This window comes from Haemaphysalis longicornis, unplaced genomic scaffold (assembly GCF_048455015.1).
Source record: "Haemaphysalis longicornis isolate Haplotype H1 unplaced genomic scaffold, Haemaphysalis longicornis Haplotype H1 scaffold_6, whole genome shotgun sequence".
NCBI lineage: Eukaryota > Metazoa > Arthropoda > Arachnida > Ixodida > Ixodidae > Haemaphysalis > Haemaphysalis longicornis.
In genome coordinates this window covers 11957808-11977069 of record NW_027526407.1, presented here as the reverse complement: position 1 = coordinate 11977069, position 19262 = coordinate 11957808, and the positions used below count along the sequence as shown (strand labels likewise).

General features: G+C 46.2%; 1 long non-coding RNA gene across 6 annotated transcripts in view; it reads right to left on the bottom strand.

Annotated features, from left to right (window-relative positions):
* LOC144142238 (uncharacterized) overlaps positions 1-18996 on the bottom strand; it is a 43942-nt gene extending 24946 nt beyond the window's left edge. For 3 of the 6 annotated variants that reach the window (XR_013316910.1, XR_013316911.1, XR_013316909.1), the window contains exons 1-3: positions 18265-18996; positions 16419-16570; positions 7035-7118 (exon numbers count right to left, since the gene is read on the bottom strand). This is a non-coding gene — a long non-coding RNA (uncharacterized LOC144142238). Of the gene's footprint in view, positions 1-80; positions 193-7034; positions 7119-16418; positions 16571-18264 lie in introns of those variants that run through there. The other 3 variants (XR_013316913.1, XR_013316912.1, XR_013316914.1) reach the window with 2 other exon arrangements.
* Positions 18997-19262: the final 266 nt, after the last annotated feature.

Below are 19262 nucleotides of genomic sequence, written 5' to 3'. Positions count from 1 at the left end.
GATGCACGTGAGCAAGTGTCTACTGCTCTGGGAAGACACCAACACTGCATAATTTTAGAAAGCAACATGTTCTCACCAAAGAACTCGCAGAAAAAAGCACCAACCACAACATGGAGTTCTGCGAAACAGCACGATGAGGAGTTGCACCCAGCCATCGCTGCGCTTGTTGCGACCACACAGCAGCAACATCCGCTATCAACAAAAAGAGGCGATATCAATATTGCTGACATGTACATTGTTCCCCATTTAGCAGTCTAAAAACCATAGACATGTCCTACTGCCTGATGCTGGAATTGTTGAATCATGCCAAACCCTACCAAGTGCATTGACAGTTGTGATGTCGAGGTATTGAGGGCCGCGCAATCGTCGACGTGTGGCTGTGTATAAACAAGCATAATTGTGCACATACGGGCTTTCCCCTAGTGGTGATTGATCTATGAGGTTTAACGTGCCTGTTGAACAGCATCATCAACAGGCACAACGATTTTCTCGCGGTTGGGAGTAAAAGCTGTGGCAAGGCACGACCACCGACTTTTTACTGGGGCTGTTTAATAAAACGACGATGAAGCTGTCAACAACGATGAACATGCCTCAAGATGCCGTCGAAAAACCAATCGACCTCGTTTTGTCACCGTGTGGCTCGATTCGCAAGAAGCAGCAGCAGAAGCAACAAACCGTCAAGCAAAACAGCAGCGCCGGAAGTCCCTCCGCAAGCAATGTCACTCGCATGCTTGCCTTTAAAAAGTACACAATGCGCACATCAAGAGTGGTGCATCAGCGCGAGCCGCGGCGAGGAGCCCGAGCTTCAACTCAGGCGTTTCGATGAACCACAGGATTCGTTGGGCTATATAATCGTTCCAAAACAGCTTACAACAGCCTCCAAGGATTGAACATGATCGAGACGCAGTTCCAGCAGAAAAGTTCTGGATTAACAGCAAAGTTGTCCTCACTGCGCGCTTTATGCCTGTAAATGTTTGTGGCAGATGCATATTGTGGCGGCGGGAGGATGTTGAATCCCCTCCATCGGGTATGTGCTGTGTTGAATCCCCATCACCATCATCGTGTACATATTCGTGTTATTAAAGCAGAGAACCCCGTTCCTGTCAGTCATGACACCGCACCTTGCTGCCTGTCTTCTCCTGTGCTAACAGTGGAGGCCCTGCACAGGCAATGAGGCACGCCATACAGGAGGGCTCCACATTTTGACCACCTAGGGATCTCTAACGAGCACTGAAATCTCAAACACACGGCCATTTTCGCTTTTCACATTCATCAGAAAAGTGGCTGCTGTGGTGGAGAATCAACCCCACTTCCTTGGGCTCAGCCTTTTGCCTATGATGATGATGATGTTTAGAGTTTAATGGCGCAAGGCCGACTAAGGGCAAAGAGCGCCAAACAAAAGTGATTACATGAAAGTGACATGGAAGTAAAAGAACACTTTAGTAAAAATAAACAAAGTAAAACACAACGTAATGAAGATGACTGGTGTAAAGGGCCAGGTTGTCAACATGCATGATAAGAAATGAGATGTAAAAATTTTACGTCGGTGAGAAACTCGAAAACGCGTTTGACTGGAAACAGGGCTTCGTCTCCTAAGAAGTGTGACGGGTGTGGTGGAATATGTCGTGTGTGTAGTTGAGGGAAGTGTTTGCGGCGTGTAGTGTCGAGTGCCTTACATTGTATGAGGATGTGCATCACGGATAGGGCCTCTCCGCACCTACTGCACAGAGGTCTTCGAGACCCAGTGAGAAGGTGCGAGTGTGTTGCATGAGTATGCCCTATCCGTAATCTGGCCAAGGCGACTTCAGTGTATCTATTGCGTGTGTCGGTGGTGTATTGTCCCAACTGTGGTTTTATTACGTGTAACTTGTTGTCTGTCTGTTCACTCCAGTGTGTTTGCCATGTTTTGCGAAGTTGTTGTCTGATGTGTGGTTTCACGTCGGTGTAGGGTAATGTGGTTATGTCTACTGTATTCCTGAGTGTAGCAGCAGCAGCCATTCGGTCCGCTGCTTCGTTCCCGGCTATACCACAGTGGCCAGGGACCCAGCAAAGAACTAGTTCAAATTTGTGGACATACACAGACATAATACCCTTGACTATTAGGTTTACAACGTGATTTCTTGAAGACTTTGTTGCCGACAACGCCCGCACGACACTGAGTGAGTCTGTATATATAATGGATCTTGGTATGTGACATTGAAGGATATGATTGACAACAAGAAGTACACCGTAAGCCTCTGCCGTAAATATACTAGTATGACTATTCAGAGTTTTGGTGACACTAAGGCCGGGCCCATGCGCCGCGCAGGACACAGAGGTGGAAGTCTTAGAGGCATCCGTATAAAATTCAGAGCACTCATACTTCTGCTGCAAATACAAGAAATGCTGCAGAATTGCACATGTGGGAGCTCGGTTTTTATCTACATGTGTGAATGATGTGTCGCATGAGACAGGGCGGAGATGCCATGGTGCTATGAGATCTGTTACAGAACTTTGGATGGTATCTAAAAAGGAGACAGCAAGCTCTGACGCTTCCTCTCTAACTCTGTAAGAGAAGGGCGCAGAGAAAGATGGTCGATTTAAAAGGAGTTCAGTCATGGAGGTATCATGAAAAACTGATTTAAAAGGATGGTGAGGCATGGATGAAATTTTAAAAGCATAAAGAAGGTCTGTGTATGCTCGCTGACGTTGCAGGTTCCATTTATTGCACTCTACATACAGGCTTTCGACTGGACTAGTCCGAAAGGCACCACAGGACAAGCGGAGCCCTAGATGAAGCACAGGGTCCAGCATTCTGAGGGATGTTTTAGTGGCTGACCCATAGACAACGCTGCCATAGTCCAATCGTGAGCCTATCAGGCTGGCAAAAACACGCAACAGAAGCTGTTTGTCAGCACCAAAAGAGATGTGCGAGAGAACCTTCAGGATATTCATTGTTTTTAAACATTTATGTTTTAGTTGTTTTATGTGTGGGATGAATGTGAGCTTTTCGTCAAAGATTATACCTAAAAACTTGTGTTCCTTTTTGACAGGAATCGAGACACCGTGGAGTTGAATGTCTGGATCCGGCCGGATGCCACGCCTCTTGGAAAACAAGACACAAGTGCACTTCCCGGGATTAAATTTAAAACCGTTCCTGTCTGCCCAACCAGCTAGCTTGTTAACACCAAGCTGGACTTGGCGCTCGCAGACAGACAGGTTACAAGACTTAAAGGATAATTGTACGTCGTCTACATAAATTGAGCAGGAAATCGACGGTGGCAATGCCTTCCTCAGGGAATTCATTTTCACAATAAAAAGGGTGCAACTTAAAACTCCACCTTGTGGCACTCCATTTTCCTGCACATGCACCCTAGAGAGTGCAGTTCCAAGTAGCACGCGAAACGTCCTTTCGGACATGTAACTGGAAAGCGTGTTTATCATGTTACCCGACATGCCAAAGGACTTCAAGTCGCTAAGGATGCCGTACCGCCACGCAGTATCGTACGCCTTTTCAAGATCAAAGAAGACTGTCATACAGTACTGCTTGTGGAGGAAAGCATCTTTGATATAAGACTCTAATGCAACGAGTTGATCGTTGGTAGATCGCCCCGCCCTAAAGCCCGCCTGGCAGCTCTCGAGAAGGCCATTGTACTCTAAGAAGTACACAAGTCTCCTGTTTATCATCTTCTCGAAGAGCTTACACAGGCAGCTTGTCAGGGCAATGGGACGATAACTGGCGGGAGAGGAAGGGTCCTTCCCTTCCTTTAGGAAAGCCACTACTATGGCCTCCCTCCAAGAGCGTGGAATGTGCCCCGAAAGCCATATTTTATTGTATAGGTGTAAGAGTGTTTCAAGAGTGTCTGGGTGTAGGTGCTGCATCATGTTGTATGTAATCTTATCTGCGCCTGGAGCTGAAGGTTTGCACGAGCTCAGGGCAGCCCTCAACTCATAGAGAGTGAATTCAGAGTTGTAAGAAGTTTTTGATCTGTCTTTGTCGTGTAAGGGCTTTTTTTCTGCAGATGTTTTGTGTTTCATGAAAGTGTTCGTGTAGTGTGCTGAACTGGACACGTGTTCGAAGTGTTGTGCAAGCGTGTTAGCCTGGTCTTCAAGTGTGTCCCCTGTTGTGCTAACCAGGGGCAGGCTGTGTGTCTTTTGTCCTTTGAGCTTGCGTATACGTGTCCAGACTTTGTGTGTGTCCGTGTATGAATTAATGGATGTCAAGAAGGTGTGCCAACTCTCTCGTTTCGCCTCACGGCGCACACGTTTTCCTAACGCCTTGGCCCGTTTGAACAAAACGAGGTTACCCGACGTGGGGTACCGACGAAGGACACCCCACGCCTTGTTCTGGGCCTCTCGCGCCCGCCTGCAGTCCTCATTCCACCACGGCCTCCGCTGGTTGCGCGGGGCACCAGAGGCGTGGGAAATGGACTTTTCGGCGGCGTCGAGGATGTGCGCCGTGAGGAGTTGAGTGGCTTCTTCAACGTGTAGGTGTCCTATGGATGTGTGGTGTAGTTTGGATGTCTCTGTAAATGTGTTCCAGTTAGCTCGTGCTTCATTGAACCTATTATGGGAAGATGGACTGCTCGGGCCTTTACCTATATACGTTAATGAAGTGGGGAAATGGTCACTGCCATATGGGTCAGGTCCCACACCCCACTCGAGAAGAGGAAAGAGAACTGCGGAGCCAATAGCCAAGTCAAGACATGAGTATGTGTTGTGTGCTATGTTATGATATGTAGGCTGCTTATTGTTGAAAAGGCATGCTCCAGAGGATGTAAGAAACCTCTCTATCAGGCGACCTCGGGCATCCGTTCGAGAAGAGCCCCAAAGAGAATTGTGAGCATTAAGGTCGCCTGTTAGAATGTATGGTTCAGGCAGCTGGTCAACCAGCGCTTCGAAGTCAGAGCTCAAAAGTGTAACATCAGGAGGAATGTATATGGAGCATACCGTTATCAACCTATTAAATATTATTAAGCGTATTGCTACAGCCTCAAGGATAGTGTTTAAAGTGACAGGGTGGCATGCTAAAGATTTCCGGGTGATTATGGCCACACCCCCAGAAGAGTGTGTGCAGCCATCCCTGTCTTTCCTGTATACCAGGTAACTATTCAAGAAATTTGTGTGTTTGGAATTCAGATGTGTTTCCTGGACACACATTATACTTGGCTGATTGGCATGCAGAATCTCATAAATGTCGTCAAGATTATTCAGAAGGCCTCTGCAGTTCCATTGAACAATATTTTCTCTTCCCATTATTATGTGTTCAGAGCTACTGGAGTGTGACTATTTATGTAGGGTCTTTCGGGGCTTGCACTCTTGGAAGGGGTTTTCTGACCTTGTCTACTGACCTGGACGTCGCAGCCCGTTCCTTCCGCTGCGATGGAAGCCGGAAGGGCTCGACGTCCATGTCGTCATCTGAAGGCAAGGGGGTGCCCAGCGGACTGGGCCCCCTTGACATGGTACCCTTTCGGGTGTTCTTTGCCTGCGCTGCCAGTGCCGAAGGCGTGGGGAGCACCCCAGATGGCACAGGCAGTGAGGCGTGGGAGGGGGTCGCTGCGATTGCCTCCGCCTCCATCTCGTTTGGGCCCACGCGCGTGCTTCGGGCCGGTGGAGAGGGGGAAACGGTGGGTGCAGCAGCATCCCCACTGGACGTGGATGCCACCACAGCCGCTGCTGACTCAGCGAGCGGTGCGGAGGCGGGTTGGGCTGCCTGAGGCAACCCAGGGGGGGGGGCGGGGGTGGGACCAAGTCCGACTCGCGGTACTGGGTCCCCGCAGAAACCAGGCGCCGCTCCGCCCCCCGGCGAGCTGCGTCGGCGTACCTCCCCAGAGGGAAAGAGGCGAACCTCTTCCGCGCCTCTGGGAAGGTGATGTTTTCAGTGACCTTGATGTTAATGATTTTCTTTTCTAATTGAAACTTTTCACAGCTGCGGGACCATGCTGCGTGCGGCCCCTGACAGTTTGCACAGGTGAAGGTAGTAGAGTCACAGTTTTCAGTAGGGTGGTCATGTGCGGCGCATTTCGCGCAGGTCGTTTTGCCGCGACAAGAAGTTGTAGCGTGCCCGAATCGCTGGCACTTGTAGCAGCGGCGCGGGTTAGGTATGTACGGGCGTACACCACACCTAATGAAGCCAGCATTGATGTGCTCAGGAAGTTTTGATTTGTTGAATGTCAGGATTATATGCTTTGTGGGGATTTCCTTATTGTCTCGTCTGATGGTGATACGCCTCACTGCAGTTACACCCTGATCTTTCAGTCCTTCCAACAGATCAGCTTCGGTCTCATTCAACAAATCGGTCTCCGAGATCACACCCTGAGAGCTGTTGAGGCTACGATGGGGAGTGACTCGGATGGCCAGATCTGCCATGCAGGTTTGCGACAGGAGGTTAGTGGCTTGTTGCTGCGTCTTGACATTGACAAGGACTTCTCCGGTACGGAGTTTCTTAGCATCGAACGATTTTCCGAGGATGCCTTCCAGGAACTTAGTGATCAGGAATACGGACATTGAAGAAACAGGGTTTGTTTTGTCAACTGCCTCGATAACCAAGAATCGAGGATAGTTGTCAGGTTTCGGACTGTGGATTGTTGGAAGGGATGGAAAAGATACTTCGGTGCGGCCCCTTTTCAGGGACCGATCACGTTTGGGGGGGGGTTTAGAGAATGCCATACATCATAGTATAGAAGCAGGGGACGGGGGTTCTTTCTTCTCAAACCTTACCCTGATAGCCTGAGAGGTCCCGGAGCTCCCTGCCTGGTAAACAGACAGGGAGCCCATCCGCCGGAGCTTGACCTGGGCTCCGACGGCCACCGTTCGTGGTTTCTAACCCTCCACCTATAAACACATCGCCACGGTTGGATCCAGCTTATGTTTGGGGGCTCGGGGTCCGCGGTATCGCCAGTACCGTCACCATGAATACTCAAGGTGCCCCGTGCGGGGGCCTTTTGCCTAGTGGGCCCTCATCTTTGCTATTGTAAAACGTAAGCAAAATCCTAGAAGATAACAAGCACATATGTCTTCCAACTGGAAAAAAATGGCTACATGAAAAGCCTCACCTTGGCACTGCAACCTCCCTCAGCCATCCCTGGCCACATCCTTGGAGTTGGCCACCTGGCATTGTCTGGCAGGTGTTGCACGGCCTTTGAGAGGAGGTACAACCATACAAAAATAATTTCACAATTTCCCACACGGTGCAGCATCCATCCAACAGTCTTTGAAACAACATTCTACATTATGACTGGCCATGGCTGGATGTACATAGGGGCGCGACTTCCATTACGGCGCGACTATTAACCTAGAAGTACGGTACATAGAACTCTAAGCTCTACAGCAGCTCACAATCTAAGATGTTGGCAACTATCACTGAAGTCGGAGAGCTATTACACAGCTACAATGGTTGTCTTTTTAATGAAAACAAATAATTGCCCCCGAGTTGCAATTTTGCCAATCGGCCGACTGCAATCTACTTCAGAGGGAGTTACCAGAAAAGAATGAACTCATTATCATCCACAATCAAGAGGAAGATTTGCACTCACCTTTTTAAAGTGCAAACATTTAACGCAGAACCAGCACACTCTGCTAAAGGCATACAAATCCCATCAACAATTTCACACGCGGTTGCAGCTGCCTCCGCCCTCCCTTGTCTGCATTTCACTGGCCGGATCTTAAGCACATGAAAGAGTTAGAACCACTTTTGTAGAAGGTAAAAAAAAGTTTCGAACACAAACCACACTTAAAAAACAACTGACGGATCTCACACATAGCGGGGGAATTGGCGCATATCAAAGCAATACCGGGGACGAGTACCAAGAAACGTTCAGCATATCAGTCTTTATGGCAAACACACTGTCAACCGCATGGCCAGTTCTTGACATGGGGAGTGATCCATAAGAAAGGTGGAAGCTAGGAGGCAGGCATTTGCCATAGACATCTTCCATAAACGCTAATAACAACCGCTTTGCTGGTTTTACAAGGTCAACGTTATTCTCTAGTTAAAACTATTGTGTAGCTGTAGTCACAACCAGAAATCCCAATCCATAGTGCATACTGAATCAAACACAGGATGAGGGAGCTTTTAATTTTATGTTGCATTGACGCCAGACTGATGTAAAAGGTGACCAAAGTGATGTCCTCGCCTCGTACAACACATGCGTCACCTACACCATCAGAAACAACAAGCTTGACTTTTTTGTTGGCTGGTGGTAACCAGGCCATTTGCAAGATGCATCGTTGACCACATGCTCTAGGGCCAAGCTACAGCAATCATCATCATCATCACCACCAGCCTATCTACGCCCATTGCAGGGCAAAGGCCTCTCCCATTATGCTCCAATTACTCCGGTCCTGTGCCAACTGTGACCAATTTGTCCCTGCAAACTTCTTGATTTCATCCGCCCATCTAACTTTCTGCCCCCCCCCCTGCTACACTTGCCTTCTCTAGGGATCCACTCTGTTACCCTTAAAGGAGCCATGAAGAGAAAATGCAAGCTGGTTTTATTCGAAATATTTCGTGTTTTATAGTGCTCCCACCGCTTCTCCGGATACAAACGATGCTTTATTCACTGAGAAATTAAACAATTTAGGTTAAAATTTTGATTTTCCCGCTAAATCGTTTGTTTTTGGGGTCTGCAATGACATCACAGGAACCAACCGCTCTGCAGCATAGAATACCTTCATTCACGCATCCGCCGTACAGGGCAGAGACACGTATACGCTGGCGCCGCCATTTTGGGTCTCTCGCTCGCCGCCGAAGCAAGTCATTGTGTCAAAACCGCGCTAAAATTATCGCCGCAACGCGGTTTACTGAAGAAGTTTGAATCATATTGTCTGTTTTGCGTTGCTAGGTCTCGTGGGAAACAAAAAGAACAACGCGTTGAGCCCGTTGGCCCAATTGAGGCGGCACGTGACCGTTGAAAGGTTGTCTCCCCCCTGTACAGCGGTGTTGGTTTGTTCCCGTGTTTCTTTACGTTACCCGAACCTAGATGGCGCCACCATACCGTGGCAAGCGTTTGGTTTGTTTTTGCCCGTATTTAAACCTGCTTGTTTTTGTTCTGGGAGAAAATATTGGGTCCCTGAAACAGTGCTCGCTCGACAAATGTGGTCACGTAAGACATCGTTGCTTGCGTCAGTCGGCCAGTGTCGTCTGAGACAACCCCAAGCCCTGTAGTTCTGTGCAGCTAAACCCAGCATGCTGTGCGCAGTACGAACAGCAGTACGCATCAGTACTTCTATGTTTACATGTGCTTTCGTAACTTCCACTGTTTGTCCCATCATTCTTATTGCTTTGTAAAGAATGTGCCGTAAATTTAAGCGCAAATCGCTCGTTCGGCTAGTTTGTAAGCTCTACCTAATTTGCGTCTGCTTGTGCCGGCCTCCGCCAATCGCAGAGTTGGCTCGAATGACATCATAGGTTCTGTTGCGGGAAATGAGCTGGTGGGTCGCATGGCCATTTCCTTTTTTCCTAATTATGTAGCTTATTTGAGCGGAGTTTACGTTAAAAGTGGTGTCAGTGTGATTCTAACGAGGCAATCTTTTGATTGAACCAAACTTGTGTTTTCTCTTCATGGCTCCTTTAATGACCAACGGTTATCTTTCCTGCGCATTACATGCCCTGCCTACGTCCATTTCTTCTTAATTTCCACCAGTATGTCCTTAACACGCGTTTGTTCCCTGACCCACTCCGCTCTCTTCCTGTCCCTTAATGTTACACCTATCATTTTCCGCTCCATTTCCCTCTGAGTCGTTCTCAATTTAAGTTGAACCCTCTTAGTGAGCCTCCAAGTTGCTGCCCCGTATGTGAGTACCGGTAAGACACAGCTGTTATACACTTTCTTATTCAGGGACAAGAATGGTAGGCTGCTACTCATTATCTGAGAATGTCTGCCGTATGCACTCCACCCCATTCTGATCCTTCTAATTATCTCTTCCTCATCGTTGGGATCCGGTTTCACAACTTGGCCTAAGTAGATATATTATTTTACCACTTCCACTACTTCGCCCCCTATCCTAAACTGTTGTGCTGTCTCGAGGTTATTGATCATTACTTTAGTTTTCTGCATATCAATTTTCAGGCCCACGGTTCTACTCCGTTCGTCTAGTGTGGAAAGCGTGCTTTGCAATTCGTCCCCCGAGTTACTTAGCAAGGCAACGTCATCAGCAAATCTGAGGTTACTGAGGTATTCTCCGTTAACCCTTACTCCCACCTGTTCCTAATCCAACGTTCTGAATACTTCATGAAAACATGCTGTGAATAACATTGGAGAGATTGTGTCTCCTTGTCTGACGCCCTTCGTTATAGGTATTTTACTGCCCTCCTTATGGAGGATGATGGTAGCTGTGGACCCATTGTAGATATTCTCTAGTATTTTTACATAATGCTCATCTACTCCCTGGTTCCGTAATGCCTGAATAACTGCTAGGGTTTCGACCGAGTCGAATGCTTTCTTATAATCTATGAAGGCTATATATAGGGGTTCAGAATACTCAGCGCACTTCTCTATCACCTGATTGATCGTGTGAATATGGTCTATTGTTGAATAACCTTTACGGAACCCTGCTTGTTCTTTAGGTTGACTGAAATCTAAGGTTGCAGAAATTCTGTTAGCGATTACCTTGGTAAGTACCTTGTAGACGACTGACAGTAAGCTGATCGGCCTGTAATTTTTCAGGTCCTTCATGTCCCCTTTCTTATGGATTAGAATGATGTTCACGTTCTTCCAAGATTCCGGTATGCTTGCAGTAATTAGGCATTGCGTATACAGGCTTGCCAGTTTTTCAAGTACAATTTCTCCTCCATCCTTCAAGAGGTGTGTGTTATCTGATCCTCACCAGGTGCTTTGCCCCCTTTCATTTCTTTCAAAGCCTTCCTTACTTCTTCGGTCGTTACTGGTGGGATTTCTATCTCCTCTCAAAGACTTTCTATCTCCTCTCTATCTCCTCTCCTCTATCTATCTCCTCTCCTCTCAAATCAAATACTTAGAATCAAAGTGTGCATCAGGAGCTTCGACTCACCCTTCCAGCAGCAGCCAGCGTGACATTGCTTTAATGCATGACAAGATAGACGATTTGGAAAACCGCTCCAGGCGTTCTAATCTTCTTTTTTATGGTATTCAAGACACGGGCGAATCAGAAGGGTGGGAAACGTCCGAGGAAATAGTAAAAAAATTCTGCGAAGACCAGCTGGAAGTAACAGCAGCATCAATTGCACGTGCTCATCGCCTTGGTCGATTTTCGAGCGATCGCACTCGACCCATAATTGTGAAGTTTTTCAATGAAAAAGAAATTGACACAATATTAAGCAATGGCCACAAGTTGAAAGATACAGAATTTGGGATTTCGCGAGATTACTCTGAGGCAGTTCGTGAAAAGAGAAGAAAATTATGGCAGTTCTCAAAGACCATAAAGAATGAAAAAGACCGCGTCAACCTTGTCTTTAATAAGCTAAAAATTAACAAGGATGTTTACATATGGGATACCGAACTCAATTGTGCAAAACTTGTTTCCCCTGTGGTTTCTGCAAACTGACGTGATGTAAGCCCTTCATCCTCAGCTAAGCTGCCACGAGCAACATCAAATAGCAATATTAGTACCGATGATAGTTGTCACTTTTTATACACTAACATTAGGAGTGTTACTAGTAAAAATGTCACATTATCTTCATTAATAGACTCAACATCTGCAACCATTATAGCTTTAACTGAAACTTGGTTAAATGATTCTGTTCCTAGCAATAGCATATTCATGTGTGAAACAGACTTTAACATTTTTCGTTGTGATCGGCAAAATTGCCGGGGTAGCGATGTCCTTCTTGCGGTAAGCAGACAGTACTTGGTTGTGCCAGTGATTATCAGTACTTTTCTGGAATGTGTAGTAATTTCTTTAAAATTCAAATCCAGTAGTATAATTGTTAGCGTTTTTTATCGCCCTCCAGATTGTTCACACGGTTTCACTGCAGAATTCCATCGTATTCTTGCCGAACTTGCTCGTCGGTTTCCGCAGTCAAACATAATAATTTTTGGGGATTTCAACTTCCCTGACATAGCGTGGTCTAATCAATTAACTTCTAGCACACCATCCGAGTCTAATGCGTTTCTACAATGTTGTCTTGATTTCAACCTCACCCAATTAGTTACAAGCCCAACACGGCGTTCAACCCCTTGTTCGAATATTCTTGACTTGGTACTGACTAACAACGCAGACATATGCTCTGATATAACACATCTTAATGGTTTATCCGATCATGACGTGCTAACCGGTCGCATAGTTCCTCCTCTTATCAAGCGGCAAACATTTAGCAAGCTCATTCGATGTTACAAGAAAGCCAATTTCGATCGTATTAACCACGAACTATCACTTTTTGCCATTGACTTTCTAACAGATAACTTGTCGCGGCCCGTCGAAGAAAACTGGTTACTACTGAAAAACGCCCTCACTAATCTGATAGATAAGCACATCCCGGTCATCTCTATTAAATCCGATAATACTGCCCCTTGGTTTTCACAGAAACTTCGCCGCCTAAACAACAAGAAGAAAAGATTATTCAGACAAGCTGACAAAAGTAAATTAGCTGTTTCCTGGCAACGGTATAAGGAATGTGATAGAGAATATCAAAAATTGCTCAAAACCACGCGCTTACAGTTTTTTCAACGTGATTTATCATCCATGCTAACAAATATTCCTCGGCGTTTCTGGCGTGTCATCAATCCCAAGCATAATCCCGACATCGTCTTTACTGATCAGAACGGCGTAATAATAACTGGCAGTGACTGTTCGGAACTACTGAACAAAACATTTTCCTTGGTATTTACAGTCGAATCTTCCCTCCCACAGGCAACCATACGCAGTAGCACTAATACATTTATGCCTGAAATAACCATAACCGATGCTGGCATATTTTCTCTTCTGACTAATCTCAAGACTTCTTCTTCGACTGACAACACTGGTTTAAATAAAACTATTCTAAAAAATATAGCACAAAGCATATTCCCAATATTATCCGCTCTATTCCAACAGTCTCTAACCACCAGCGTTATACCCCATGACTGGAAGGTGGCGAAGGTTCCGTTTTTCAAATCTGGTGATCGTACCTCACCCCTAAACTATCGCCCTATTTCACTAACCAGTACCATATGCAAACTCATGGAGCATATTATTCACTCCCAGATCATTAACTACCTCGAAAAACATAACCTTATTTTTCGGCATCAGCACGGTTTCCGTAAAGGCTATTCATGTGACACCCAACTAGCTGGCTTCATTCACGAAATACATTCATCCGTAGACGCTGGAATTATAGTCGACGCAATTTTCCTAGACTTTTCAAAAGCATTTGATCGTGTTACTCACCATCGACTTTTTCACAAGCTTACACTACTGAACATCGACTCTGCTGTTATAACATGGATAAAAGACTTTCTTTCTAACAGGATGCAATTTACATCAGTTAACAATCACAACTCCTCTCTAGTCCCCGTAACATCTGGTGTTCCTCAGGGAAGTGTACTCGGGCCCTTGCTTTTTCTAGTTTATATTAATGATCTACCAGACTGCGTTAAATCTAACATAAGGTTATTTGCGGATGACTGCGTATTATACCGTAAAATTCAATCTAACCATGACCACGATATTCTACAATCTGACCTTAATGCTATAAACACATGGTGCTCAACCTGGCTAATGCCTCTAAACCTTGCTAAAACAAAACTAGTGTCCTTTACTAATCACGCCTCCCAAAATTCAGCATCCTACATATTAAACGACAGCCTCGTGGACAGAACTTCCAGCTATAAATACCTTGGTGTACATCTAACCAGTCTCTTGACATGGAATAATCACATTAACCATATCCTCGCGTCTGCTAACCGTTTGCTTGGTTTCCTTAAACGTAACCTCAGACATGCACCCGCCCGTTTACGAAAGTTAGCATATATTACACTAATACGCCCTAAACTAGAATACGCGTCAGCCATTTGGGACCCTCATCAGGCATATCTAATAAATGACTTAGAAGCTTTACAAAACCGTGCTGTCCGCTTCATCTTTTCTGATTACTCACCCTATACCAGCGTAACCGAATTAAAAAATCGTGCTGAACTTGTAACCTTATCGCATCGTCGCAACATATCTCGCTTAACTTTATTTCATAAACTGTACTACCATGCATGCCTTCATAACGAATTTATGTGTGAACCCGCCGCAATTTTTCCGCGTCGAGATCACTCATGCAAAATCAAACGCATCATATGTCATACCGTTGCTTTTGCCGAATCATTTGCTCCTCGTACCACAATAGACTGGAATAATCTACCATCAAACATTGTTACTGAACCTAATACCACGAAATTTACTAATGCTTTGAGCAAAAATATCAATGTATAATATGTATCATTTCATGCGTCATTTCATTCAGTTCTTGCCTTGTCAGATGACATGTTGTAATATACCATGTGGTTATAATCGGTGTAGTTTGTTCTAGTTCCGGTACCAATAGCTGTTCTTATTATTCTACCTAATTTTTGTATTTGTTTTCACTCTAGCAATGTTAATGATTTGTACCATTTTTTAGTTCTTGTGTTTATTTTGTTCTTGTTCTAGTTTATGTGACACCTTTGTAACCCCCCTACCCTATGTAATACCCTCCCCAGAGGGCCTTTAGGGTTTTTTTGAAATAAAATAAAATAAAAGAAAAACTCCTTTCTCGTTCGGCATTATCCTGGATGTCCCGGCTACTGTACAGATCCCTATAGAACTCCTCGGCCACTGACTATGTTATTCCTATTTGTGATGACATTGCCTTGCTTGTCTTTAAGTGCATACATCTGATTTTCCCCCATGCCAAGACGCCTCTTTACTGCTTTCAGGCTACCTCCGTTCTTTACAGCGTATTCGATCCTCTCCATATTATACTTCTGTATATCAGCTGTCTTACACTTATTGGTTAACTTAGAAAGCTCCGTTAGTTCTATTCTGTCAGCTGGGGTGGAGATTGTCATGGTTTGCCGTTTCCTAATTAGATCTTTCGTCTCCTGGGAAAGTTTACCAGTATCCTGTCTAGCCATCGTGCCCCCGACTTCTACTGCACACTCCGTGATAATGCGTGTAAGGTTGTCGCGGGCTTCCTGTGTCGTAAGCTCGGCTTCCTCGGTAAGAGCTGAGTATCGGTTCGGCAGCGCGGTCCTGAATTCTTCTACTTGATGCCTTACTGTTAGCTCATTAATCGGCTTCTTTCGTACTAGCCTGTTACGGTCCCTCCTCAAATCTAGCTTAATTCGAGATCTTACCATACGATGGTCACTACACCTTACCCTTCCGAGCGCTTCCACATCCTTCACAATGCCAGGGTTATTGCATAATATTAAGTCTATTTCACTTTTATGGTCCCCATTCCGGCTCCTCCACGTCCACTTCCGGCTCTCCCATTTACAGAAGAAGGTATTCATTATGCGTAGGTTATTCCGTTCTGCAAACTCAACTAGTAGGTCCCCCCTGCTATTTCTACACCCCAGACCATAGTTCCCAAATGCCTTGTCTCCAGCCTGATGCTTGCCTACTTTAGCATTGAAATCTCCCATAACTACAGTATACTGTGTTTTTACTTTAGCCATTGCCGATTCCACTACCTGGTCGTCATGGCTGGATGTGGGGGCATAGCCCTGTACCACCTTGAGCTTGTACCTCTTATTGAGCCTAATTACAAGGCCTGCTGCCCTTTCCTTAATGCTATAGTATTCTTCTATGTTGCCAGCTATGCTTTTATTGACTAGAAATCCTACGCCCAGTTCTCTTCTGTCCTCTAGACCACGGTAACATAGAACGTGTCCATTTTTCAGCACCGTAAAGGCTTCACCTGTTCTCCTAACCTCACTAAGCCCTATGACATCCCATTTGATGCCCTTTAATTCCTCGAACAACACCTCTACATTCACTTCACTAGATAAGGTTCTTGTGTTAAACGTTGCCAGGTTGATTCCAATGGCGGCCTGTCCGGGTCCAGGGATTCTTAGCACCCCCTGCTGCATCACAGGTCTGACCGCCATCATGGTCAGTTGCTTCGCAGCCACTGGAGACTGAGGGCCGTGGGTTAATTGGCGTATTCATGGGAGGTTGTGGCCGTTACTACACCAGGGTGGCCAATCCTGCTCTGGTGAGGGAGTGCGTTACCGGCAATGGTCGCCGGGGTCCGGACGCACCCCAAGCCCCAACTGCAATTCCAGAATTGCAAGGTGGTTTTTTTGGGGGGGGTTGGGGGGAGGGAATTGTCCGGCATTGAGATTCGAACCATGGTCTTTCTACACGCGAGGCGGAAAATCAAAAGTTGCTTGGGTAAACACACGTCAGGGGATTAGCGCGCTCGAGAAGTTTCGGGATTAGAATTCCTTCGTTGAGGGGCAAGTGGCCCTACTAAGAGAGAGAAAAATAAAACGATGCCCAGGGGCACATACCGTAACCTTGTTCTCTGAACGCACAACGTATTATCTTCACGCGGTGGAGACGGCATGAGCTGGGTCCTGGCCCTCTGTCCGAAGGCGAATGCCAGCTTTGACAGCAGGACAGCAATGCGTCCTACCAAATCACAGCAGCAGTGCCCAAAAAGCTGAAAAGAGAGGCAAGTAAAGCCTACTTAATTTTAAAAAAAATGCGGATGTGCCTTAATGCATGAATGCTACAGGCACGAGTAAAAGCTTCAAGACTAGCCGTTAAAACTCCCACAACACCTGACCGCCATTGCCGAGACTCGCTTGCACCGCAGCCACTATAAATAAACGCTGCAGGAATAAGACAATCTCTCAGTTGCACATGACGTGTTCTGTACACTGGGTCAATGCTGAGAAACACCAGAAGTAGTCCCAACTGTGTAACACCTCGGTCAAACAGGCACTTTCAATCTTAATTGAAGCAAAGCATGAGTAACTATTCGAGCATGCTCTACACCACTGCTGCTATGACACATTTCAATCCTTATCGAGAAATTGCACTATCGTGGGACAGATGGTGGCAAAAAAAGTATTTTACAGCTGGCGTCGGGTAAACCTTCGTAACTGTGGCCAGTATCAGCCAAGGTCGCAGCCATACTAAGGCCTTCCGCTGTAAGCGTGGTTGTAGCAACGGGTGAAATTTGTGTTGTGTCGTCTCAGCCCTTTTTTAGCGATGACGGCTGGCTTCCACCATTTTCTTTCTTCTTATTCGTCCCAACAGCGAAAATACTGCAAGATGAACTTGATACAGCTGCTGGGACGCATAGCAATGCCATTTTTGTTTTCGGGTGAGACTATTCTGTATATTATGAGCATACACATCTAATTTTGGAAAAGTATGGATAATTAACTACATAAATGGTATGCCATGCTTATTTGAGTCAGGCCATTTCATACAATTTGTGGCACTATTCGAAAATGTCACCTTTTACGGCATCCTTCAGTTGGGACGAGAGTAGCACTGCTCCTTTCCAATCGTTCTTATGGAACCAGGATTGCGTCAAGTGCAATCAAGCTCAGTTGCGGTTGAAACAGGCTGTGTAGCAGTACCTGATACGGATTGAGATTGATCAGGATAGATTTAATCGCGACTGTACGTGCCAATGTGACCGGTATTAAACTCCCCCTTCGCGTGTTGTTTGACCACAGCTTGCCTAATCTGCCGGAAGCTGCCTCACTTGGATAGTATGGGAGCATCTTTTGTTTATCTCCAATTTCCGGCCCTTTCTCCACTTTGCATGTGACAGGTTAGCACTGCAACAACTTCCAATGGCTTCACCACACGGTTCGATAGTCACGGAGTTTTTTTCTGCTCTGTTTAGAGACATATTTTGGAGAGAGGTATGGATAAGGCATATAGGTAACATTTCCGTGGCACTCTTGTTCATACTCTTATCGTTGTGTTACAGGGGAGTGAAGACGCAGAAAGTGTTGTTTCCTGCTACATTCAGATTTAGTGTGGTTGTTGCTATACTTTCCGCATTGTACGGGAATGTCTCCTTTTTTTTTACAAGTTTTACATTTTCAGAAACATTGGAGTGTTTATGTTCCTCCAAATGTTTCGACACTGTATGTTTGTGCAATGCAAGCCACACCATCTCTCAGTTCCTGGGCCTAAGTGAAGCTGTCTTCAAAAACTTGTGGCCCAAGAATCAATCTAGGTCTTCTACAAAATCAACTACATTGAGTTTGACTGCCAGTAGCCATGGCGAATAGCAGTAGATCCATGCAAGCCGCACATTTCTGCGCATTATGTTATGGCATGTCCTCCTGCCCGAGTTAATCAGAAAATTCAGACAGAAAAAACACTTACATGAAAAGGTTAACCCGTGCTGACAACTAAAACTTCCTCTTGCACGTGAAGCAGCAGCCTTTTCCCCCGCTGGCACGGCTTTTGGGTGGTTCTGACGCCTGCGTGCGTGTCTCATCTACGCAGCCTGCGTAAGCACGCAGGTTCATGACCGAAAACACGCTCACACAAACACACACACTTCACACTCGACATCTGTGAACCACAGCCGCATCACTTCACTTCTTCACTAAGGCTAACACAGTCGCCTTGGCCACCATTCGGACAACTCAGCGATACTAGATCGGTCAACGTTTCCGTTGATACCAACACTTCTCCAATCTCTGCCTACCCGCATAAAAAACCGCAGCGCGCACATCACTCAATTGCTCCTTTAAGGTCACTGCGCGGACACGTCATCGGAATCATCGCAAACGCGGGTCCGAACCCAGCGCTCTGTACAATCGGCGTACAGTTTCTGAAGGCGAACGAAAGCGCGGCCACCCTGAATTCCGCGTCCGCAGAAACGCGTCCACCACCGACAGCACGCTCGATGCGATTTTGCCCATTTCGACGAACACTGCACGTGCTTGGATAACGTCGACGAAGTCCCAGCGTCGCTTTCGCACGATGTTATCTGGCACAAGCCCACAGCGTGTCACCAAACAAAGGCGAGAATGATAAGCTGCGGAAGGCGCATTTTGTTCCGCTCGAGGGCAACGGTTGGGCTCGCGACGAGGTTTCCCCGAGGAAAGCCGCCTTCTCCCCGAAGTACACCAACACCACACTGCGAGAACAAAACAAAGCAACGATAGATGACGCGGCATGAAGGCGCAAAACCTTCGTGTAGGCCCTCAAACATCCAACATCAGCAGTAATCGGAACACCACAAGTACCACAAGTTCACAACACGGACAACACAAAAGTAAACAAACTCCAAAATTTGCTTGAGGTGGATTCGTTGTAGACTTGTCTACTTGCACACCAAGTGCTGACAAGAATCTTTATGGTTTCCATGGTTT